We start from the raw sequence: 9,948 nt of genomic DNA, 5'->3' as shown, positions 1-9,948 counted from the left end.
GGGGTGAAACTCCGAAGTGGGTGGGCTTGTCCTGTTGTTCCCTCCCTGCCCCAGCACGAGCAGGAGTCCCACGTGTTCCCATCCTCTCTCTGGAGCTCTCGTTCCAGGCTCCACCCCCTTTCCCCACTAGCCCCTACTACCCAGGCCAGCAGGCTTTCTCCTAGGCCAGCCTCTCCTGGGTCTGTTAGAACACCATGCGCTTCACCTTCTTACCTTCTCCTCCAGGGTCCCCTGACTCATGGGCTGAGCAGAGAGACCACAGCGCCCCAGGGTCCCTTCTGCTTCTTTGGAGGGAGCCCCGGAAATCCCAAGATGCTCCATAGGCAGGGGGAGCGTCCGCACTTTCTGGAGCCCCTAGCAGCAGTGGGGGAGGTCAGTGCAGCCTGAAGGAGGGGTATGGGTGTGTGGGGGGGGGTGTGTGTGACCAGAAGCATCTTTAAGGGGGTGTGGGGTCCTCAGACGAGACAAAGTTGGACAGTTGCAATTTCAGGCTCACAGACATCTTCCGTTCTGCTTGCAGTTTTCCTAAACTTTCATTTAGTCATCAACATTTTAGAATTCAGAGATTTCCTATTTAAAAAATCTGCACTTCTGGTTTCTCCTGAAAACCTGAAGATGTGACCATGGGGGGCCCGAATAGATCTTGGAAGATACGAGGAACATTCTCTGGGTTTAAAACGCAAACAGGCTGGCTGTCCTCCCTTCCTTGGGGCCCTGAGGGCTGAAGACTGAGGAAGGCCTTGCTGGCAGGGGTAAGGAGCCACCAGGCCCCTGGGTAGCTGGTGGCTGGGGCCTCTTAGGAGGAAGTCAGAGTCAGGATTCTCGGCTCAGAACTTGCATTTCTGGAACCAAAAGAAAGTGACAGAAGTAAGTGATGATCTTGGACCTGATGAAACATGGTTCACAGAGAGGCTGATGTCAACACTTCTAACCAACTCAGAAGCTGTATTGCTTGGGAAGTTTCTTAAAAGTCACAGAAAATCAGTTCTGGGGAAGCAGCCTGTTGGGGCAGTATGAGTGGAGCCCAGGGCTGACCTTATGCGTGTGTGACCTGAACAGTCACACAGCACCCATGCTTGGAAGGGCCTCATGCAAGGTTTAATGCTCTTGAAATTATTACTATCTTTGAACAAAGGCCCCACACTAGGCACCCACCCCAGGTGGTAGAGCTGGTCCTGGCAGAGCTTAACCAGAGTGGGACCCCTACCTCATCAAGATGGTATTTTTGAGACTGGATGCTTTAAGGAGATGTAAACCACTGATGGACGCCCGGTAGCTCTGGTGTTCTGAGCAGAGAGTGATTTTGTGTAACACTGTGTAATACTGTGCGATTTAGCGAAATCAGAATTCCGTCAATTGGTGGTAGATCTCCTAGGAGAATGTGGGAACAGCCATGCCAGGCCCCATGCTAATCACTCCATAATACAGAGTCTAACCCCGTGATTTCATTTCATCCTTGTAAGACCTCTATGTGACAGCTACTATTCTTGTACCCATTTTATTGAGGCTAAGAAAATTGAGTATCTTGCCCAGATCCAGCAGCTACTGTCAAAGCCCAGATTCTAATCCAGGTTTCTCTGATGCCAGGACCTAATAGGGCTTCTGCAATAGTGAAGACTTTTGTCAGTTTTTATTTGTCCAGAAAAGGCCTAAAAACAGAACTTGAAAGTAGCAACTAAAACTCTTCCTATAGCTACCCTGTTCAGAATGGAACATCTTTATTGCAAGTGGGACATAAGGTTCAGGGTTTATTCATAATCTCACAGCTCTATGTAGCAAAGACCATTGGGTGGGGGGCTCATCAAAGTCTATGTTCCCCTTTTCTCCCTGGAGACTTCATGGCTGAACTCTATTTCCCAGGTGTCCAAGGTGTCCTTGCCTTTTAGGTTCCTGGACCCAACTCCAGCATGTGTGTGTGTGTGTGTGTGTGTGTGTTTCCCACAGAACACCAAGCAATTCTCTCTTACCAGTAGGGTGTATGAGAATTAAGCTCAAGTCACTTCTTTTTTTTTAATATTTTATTTATTTCTCTCAAATAAATAACTGTGCTCGAGTAAATAAAATGTTTCTCTGAGTTCCGTGAGCCAGTCTGGCAAATATCAAACCCAAGGAGGAGTGGGAACCACTGATTTATAGCTGGTCTGTTGGAAGTACAGGTGACACCCGGAACTTGCAACTGGCCTCTGAAGGTGGGGTGGGGGAGGGGGGGACAATTGTATGTGACTGAACCCTTAACCTGTGAGATCTGATACTATATCCGGGTACTGTCAGAATTGGGTTGAGTCAAGGGCATTAGAGAGCACACAAGAAGAGGGGAGGGCTAGAGGGAGAAGCAGACTCCCCACAGAGTAGGGAACCCAATGTGGGACTCAGTCTCAGGACCCTGGGATCATGACCTGAGCTGAAGGCAGATACTTACCCAACTGAGCCACCCAGGTGCCCTCAACTCAACCCAGCTCTGATAGTACCCAGATATAGTACCAGATCTCACAGGTTAAGGGTTCCGTCACATTCAATTGACCCCCCCCCTCCACGTTCAGAGGCCAGTTGCAAGTTCCAGGTGTCACCTGTACTTCTGACAGACCAGCTATAAATCAGAGGTTCCCATATCTCCTTGGGTTTGATTTACTTGCTAGACTGGCTCACGGAACTCAGAAACATTTTACTCGAGCACCGGTTTAGTGGAAAAGGGGGTACCTCAGAAACAGAAAGATGGGAGATAGGCATAGGGCAAGGGGTGGGAAAAGGGTGTGGAGCGACTATGCCCTCCCTGGGGCTTCACCCTTTCCAAATTGCCAAGTGTTTATCAACCAGGAAGTTCTCCAAACCCTGCCCTTTGGGGTTTCTGTGGAAGTTTCCTTAGCTAGGCGTGGTTCGTTAAATCACTGGCTATCCGCAGCTGATTCAATCTCCAGTCCTTTGCCTCTCCCGAGAGGTCAGGGAGTGAGACCCGAAGTTCCAACCTTGTATTCACAGGGCGGACTCGAGGGACCGCCATCCCCTGGTGAGTTTCCAAAGGCATGTTACTAATGTAACAGAAGATACCTTTATCACTCTCAACACTTAAAACATTGCAAGGATTTGGGGAGCTTTGAGACAGGAACTATGGAGGAAACCCAAATACATATAAGAAATATACTCTGGCCATCTAAATGACCCAATAAATATTTCTTACAAATCAAATTTCACACCCTGCGATTAGAGGTGGTACCTGTGACAAAGTCTTACCCAACAGAACGTGATGTGTGCCATCTCCTGGCCTGGTCTGTGGAAACCTACCCCATGCTGTCTTCCAGGCTTTCCTTTTCTGGAAAGGCTTGCTTTCTATACCTGGGACTCCCTTGAAAGTCACAGTTGGAGATGACAGAATTTTCATAGCCTGAGTCTCTTTTAAGTGACTGCATGGAGGGGGCTGTTGTGGGGGGGCTGTTCATCCAACCAGAGTTAATATGGGAGCCCAGCACAGACTTCTGGAGGGGTGGAACCATTATGTATTTTGGGTCTTGGACATAGCAGTTAGCTCTTCTCATGAACACACACTGCATTACAGATAGTACGCATGTGCATAAGCAGAGCGTGTGGCTGATGGCCAGATGGGGACAAGTGCCATGTAAAATCCATGCATGGTATTTATTTCCAAGAAAATGAATGTATTGATTACAGTACTTCTGAATAGTTTTAAGATATCATTGAATGCCAGTAAAGGCTCAGCTGCCTAACTCTAACCTAGGAGGTGTCCTGGGAGCCCATTCCAGGAGTCCATAAATAAATACACTCCACATATTATCATGGCCCCATCAGGTAAAGCATCCCCATTAGCAAAAATCCCCTCCATCCCATTCTAATTTCTCATTTGTACTAAAAAACATTTATTTAAACTTGCAGGAGGTTTGGCAAAAGGAAGTCATCACTTCATCGTGCAAATAGAACCATCACTGCTGTGCCCTCACCTACCTGTCTAAAACTTAGTGCGATCTGGCCATTCTAACCATGTCCAGGGGACATGTGACATCAGCAAAGATAGCCACTTAAGCAGACAAATGGTTCAGCTTTTTTTTTTCAATTTATTTATTTTCAGAAAAACAGTATTCATTATTTTTTCACCACACCCAGTGCTCCATGCAAGCCGTGCCCTCTATAATACCCACCACCTGGCACCCCAACCTCCCCCCCCACCGCCACTTCAAACCCCTCAGATTGTTTTTCAGAGTCCATAGTCTCTCATGGTTCACCTACCCTTCCAATTTACCCCAGCCCCCTTCTCTATAACTCCCATGTCCTCCATGCTATTTGTTATGCTCCACAAATAAGTGAAACCATATGATAATTGACTCTCTCTGCTTGACTTATTTCACTCAGCATAATCTCTTCCAGTCCCATCCATGTTGCTACAAAAGTTGGGTATTCATCCTTTCTGATGGAGGCATAATACTCCATAGTGTATATGGACCACATCTTCCTTATCCATTCATCCATTGAAGGGCATCTTGGTTCTTTCCATAGTTTGGTGACCGTGGCCATTGCTGCTATAAACGTTGGGGTACAGATGGCCCTTCTTTTCACGACATCTGTATCTTTGGGGTAAATACCCAGGAGTGCAATCGCAGGGTCATAGGGAAGCTCTATTTTTAATTTCTTGAGGAATCTCCATACTGTTCTCCAAAGAGGCTACACCAACTTGCATTCCCACCAACAGTGTAAGAAGGTTCCCCTTTCTCCACATCCTCTCCAACACATGTTGTTTCCTGTTTTTGTTAATTTTGGCCATTCTAACTGGTGTAAGGTGATATCTCAATGTAGTTTTAATTTGAATCTCCCTGAGGGCTAATGATGATGAACATTTTTTCATGTGTCTGATAGCCATTTGTATGTCTTGATTGAAGAAGTGTCTGTTCATATCTTCTGCCCATTTTTTGATGTGTTTGCCTGTTTCATGTGTGTTGAGTTTGAGGAGTTCATTATAGATCCTGGATATCAACCTTTTGTCTGTACTGTCATTTGCAAATATCTTCTCCCATTCCGTGGGTTGCCTCTTTGTTTTTTTGACTGTTTCCTTTGCTGCGCAGAAGCTTTTGAAATAAGCTAAATTAATTTATTTGCAAACACTGCCTTTTCTCCTGCAGGAAGACCAAGTCACATCTCCAGGTCCTTTCCAATCACACCATGCTTCATACCTTGTTCATGGTGTGTTATACTGGAAAGGCTCCTTTGTGCTTGCCTTACTCAGTGGGGAGAGAGAATTGAGGAAGTGAAAGCTTGCTGAGTTTGAACATCAGCTTTATGAAGGACGTCATGGCGTGTCCAAATCTGGCCTTTGCAGGAACGTGGGTGCGTTGCAACCAGGAGTAATTTTCCCTGCAGCGACTCCGTGGTGCTTGTCTCGGTGCAATGGCCAGTCTTGTGATGAATGATACTCCCGGAGGATTTGCCGGAGGAATGACTCTGATCAGAGGCTGCATAGCACTGGGAGCTACCCTGGCAAGTTACATTGGGGTGAGTACTTGACCTCTCTGTGTTTCCGTTGCCTCATCTACAAATAATGAGTTGTGACGATTGCACAGTCAGTAGATGTAGAGAAACAATCTGGAAAGTAGCTGACATTTAGGAGCGTACATGAGGAGAGCCGTTGTTATTACAGTGGTAGTATTAATATTCTCCTTGAGTATTGACTTTCAGAATGTTGACGTGATTCTCAATGTTCCTCTCTTAATAAACTTGAGTGGAAGAATATAGCGAGTTACAGCTTATCAAGATGGTATTTTTATGTCCAAGTAGTATTTGGTATTTAAATAAATGAGTTTTTAAAAAAATTAACATATGTAGTCATGTATTCATTATTAAATCTACTACTTGCCAAATACCATGCTAGATAGTAGGGGTACCAAGTAAGCCAAATCATTCTTTGTTTTTCTTCCAAGATTTTATCATCTTAACCCTACTGGTTAGAGACGGTGTTTATCCAGCCTCACAAATTTTATGGAACCACTTTGACTTTGTGTCTTATCTATTTAAACTTTTACAAGCTGGTCCTCTCTTGCCAGATCTTTCTGCAACATTCTTTAGTCTACTAACAAGGTATTGGGTCTGGTTTCCAGTAATTAAGAAATCAGCTGACATTCAGTCCATTTCTATAAGAATGAATAATTCCACCTTTTCTTACAGATTATATTTGAAAATTTAACTTCTAATTTTAAGTATGTTATGCTGTATTTATTTCCTTTTTTTTACCTATAAAGTGAAAAACAGAAAACTCTGCAATGTGGTAGGACCATGGATGAGGGATCATGGATGAGTGGGTGTCGCCGACCAGAAAACGTGGGCTGTGAGCCTGGGAAGTGCCACCAGCAGGATGGGCGGGAGCTGTCCCTCTCTCTTTGCGGTCTATGGTGGACAATGCTAGTGCTTGATGTCATTCTTCCCTGTGGAGCATGGACATGGCTTCATAGCCCAGTTCCAAGCCTCGTGCTAAGTGGCCCTGTGAGGGAAACTGAGCTGACATTGGAGAAGAAACTCATCTCCACCTCGAGTCTGCAGGAGGCTCTGGCCTGCCACCAGGGACACTTTTGCTTTTCTCAGCTCTGTATTAGCTCTTAGGGCTAGACTCACCAAGTACTACAGATTGGGTGGCTTCAAACCACAGAAATTTATTCTTTTCCAGTTCTGGAAGCTCACACTTTAAAAAAAAAAATCAAGTTGTTGGCAGGGCCATGATCTTTCTGAAGACTCTGGGCAAAGAGCCTTCCTTGGTTCTTCTGGCTTCTGGGGGCTCCTGGCAATGCTTGGCATTCCTTGGCTCGGAGGTGCGTCACTCCGATCTTTGTCTCTGTCACCCACGGTCTTCTCTGTGGGTGTCTGCGTCCCTGGGTCTCTTTTCCTCTTATAAGGTCTCCAGGCATGTTGGATTAAGGGCCCACCCTACTTCAGGATGGCTTCATCCTGGCTAATTATATCTGCATTTGTGCTGAAAGATGAGAGAGGGCTGGTGGGGGATGGGGGCTGGGAAGTTGGGGGGCAGAGAGGAAAGGAGGAACGGAAGGCATTTAGCAGGGGAGAGAGAGCCTTGTGAAAACCTCTGCCGGTGAAATGCTGTGATGGAGGGACAGGCACTTGCAATATGCCCCTGGGAGACCCAGAAATCGGGAAGAAGGACACACATCACCCACTCACAGCTTGGCTCACAGCCTGGAACCCACCCACTGCTGCATGCCGGGATTAGCCATGGCAGACAGCCCAGCCTGACCGATTGTATAGGACGGAATAGGGGATAAGGCACAACAGGCGAATTAGATCCTCACCCTCATTCGCGGAAAGACTCCACATTTCTTGGTTCGCCAGAAGCATGAATGTACCAGCATTTTTATTTTCTGAAAGGATGGCTGTGATTATAATCGCAGTTCTGTGATATATACAGTGACAGTTTTGGAAGTTCCTTGAGGCTTATCTCTGTTCATTATGCTCTGCAGCCTTTCTGGGCTTTTCTATATGAAACCTTCAGGAGGGTTCAGACAGCCAAAGGGCATTTGTGGAATTTTTAATAATTTTCTCTATCGGGGCGCCCCGGTGGTTCGGTGGGTTAAAGCCTCTGCCTTCAGCTCAGCTCATGATCCCAGGGTCCTGGGATCAAGCCCCGCATCGGGCTCTCTGCTCAACAGGGAGCCTGCTTCCCTTCCTCTCTCTCTGCCTGCCTCTCTGCCTACTTGTGATCTCTGTCTGTCAGATAAATAAATAAAATCTTAAAAATAATAATAATAATTTTCCCTGCCTATGGGTAGGGCAGTTGGGGCAGAGGAAGTTAATGACATTTATTACTTATTCCGCAGTTTACTGCTTGGCTGTCTACACTGATGGCATCAGGCTCACTTACTGCTTGGCTTATTTTCTGGGTTGTAGCATTATTGCTGTACCATGACATAGAACATTATAATTCGGTCTGTTTTCCAAACATTATTTATGCAACACAGCATGATGGATTTTTCTGTTATCTTAAATATGAAAGCCAGAAAGACACACCATTCTCTACTTTTTCAACACGTTATCATTCCTAGGATCAATACGATTTTCTTTTCTCTCTCCCCTTTTTTAAGAGTTTATTTATTTTTTTGAGAGGGAGTGAGAAAGCACAAGCAGGTGGAGTGGCAGGCAGAGGGAGAAGCAGGCTCCCCACCGAGTAGGGAGCCCAATGTGGGACTCAATCCCAGGACTGTGATCGTGATCTGAGTTGAAGGCAGATGCTTAACAGACTGAGCCTCCCAGGTGTCCCTCGGTACGATTTTCTACACATTGTTCTGATAGACCATACGCTGGAAGTTTTTTTTTTTTTTTCCCCTCCTAGTTAGGTAATTAGATTTTTTGGTGATATGAGAGATTTATTTATTTATACCATCATATAACTCTATCTAATCCCTTTATTATTCTATAATCAAGGTGTTTTGTCTATCAATAAGTATCTACCCTTTATATTTCAAAACAGTGGGCAAATTGCTTCACTGGTTTCAGATGGAACGGTGAGATTCACACTGTGACTGAACAGTGTAGATTTTAGAGAAATTGGCATACTTGATTAAGCACTTTTGCAGGGTCAATGATGATGATTCCAAAGTTTTGGTGGAGCAAAACTCCAGAGGAGAGTTAAGAGTGGGAAAGAATGGAGGAAGGCTGAGAAAGTTGTCACACATAGGATTGTCCCCAGGTGGTCTGTGGTGGTGGTCCTCAGCCCCAGCTGCAGGGGAAATCACCCAGAAATTCTGAGCAGCACCAGTTCCCAGTCCTGGCCTCCAAAGGCTTTGACCTAATTTGTGTGGGGTGGGCCTAGCACCAGGTTTGCCTCCCACGTGGCAGGGAACATGGAACTGGATAGCCAGCAGATGCCATATATAATTGCTGATCTTTCCAGAGGTTATCAGTTTTCAAAGAAGAGAAGGGGAGAGGAAAAGTTTTTTCGTCAATAAAAACAAAACTTGGTTCCTCTAGACTTGGAAGTAGACTAGCAATCTTGTGAGGGGTGGGCTTAGGCTCCTCTGAGGCTGACTGTACCCCTGAGGGTATCTCACAATGATTCCAGGCTCCACCGAGCCAAGCCAAAATGGAAGGAAAGGAGATGCTGTATTCCCACAACATAGTGGCCTTGCCCTAAGCATAGCCCTGTCCTAACCCCTGCATAGAACTGAGGGCAGACAGGGGACATTCAAGTCAGATTTTATTATTAACTAGGCCCGCAGATGCAAAATAAGATCCCAGCTCCACTTTCTATAAAACCTTAGGTTAGAGGTAGAAGTTACTTAGCTTCTGGTAGCTTGATTTCCTTATCTTTCAAATGAACATAGTCATCATTGTTGTAGGCACATAAGCATGTGGGATTGTAGGAAGTTTAATGAGATAGCATTTATAATAAAATGCCTGACATCTAATAGAGGTCAGTGATGAGTAGCTTTTGCTATTGTTAGACTCAAAATATTCTCACCCTGTATCATCTGCTCCAGATAAGATGAACTCAGGACCTGCCGACCCTGTTGTGGGTCCACTGACCCATGGAGGACACCGTAAGTAGAACAGAATTAGTTCTAGACATCTTCTCCAGTGTAATCACAAGGCCAAGGAAAAACATTTTCTCCTATCCCCCTCTGCAGCAACTAGAGTTCGCTTTACAGAAGAAGGACCTTCCAGATATTGAGACAATTGACACTGGGAATGTCAAGCCCTTCATGAATAACCAGCCTGCTGTCCACTGGGATGGAGCCCATCGTAACACAACGCAACATACACTACAACACAATCAACACAACATGATAATCCCCACAGTCTTGAGAGACACATATGGGAACAGGGATGCTGATTTCTAAAGCAAGGATTCTCACGCCCTTCTCTACAGCAATGGTGTGCAAATAGATCTATGTCCCATTTTCTTTGCTATTTATCCATCAGTGGCCACTTTGGTTGTTGTCATATCTT

The sequence above is a fragment of the Neovison vison genome, chromosome 1 (assembly GCF_020171115.1).
Source record: "Neovison vison isolate M4711 chromosome 1, ASM_NN_V1, whole genome shotgun sequence".
Lineage (NCBI taxonomy): Eukaryota > Metazoa > Chordata > Mammalia > Carnivora > Mustelidae > Neogale > Neogale vison.
Note: the sequence above shows the minus strand (reverse complement) of the source record.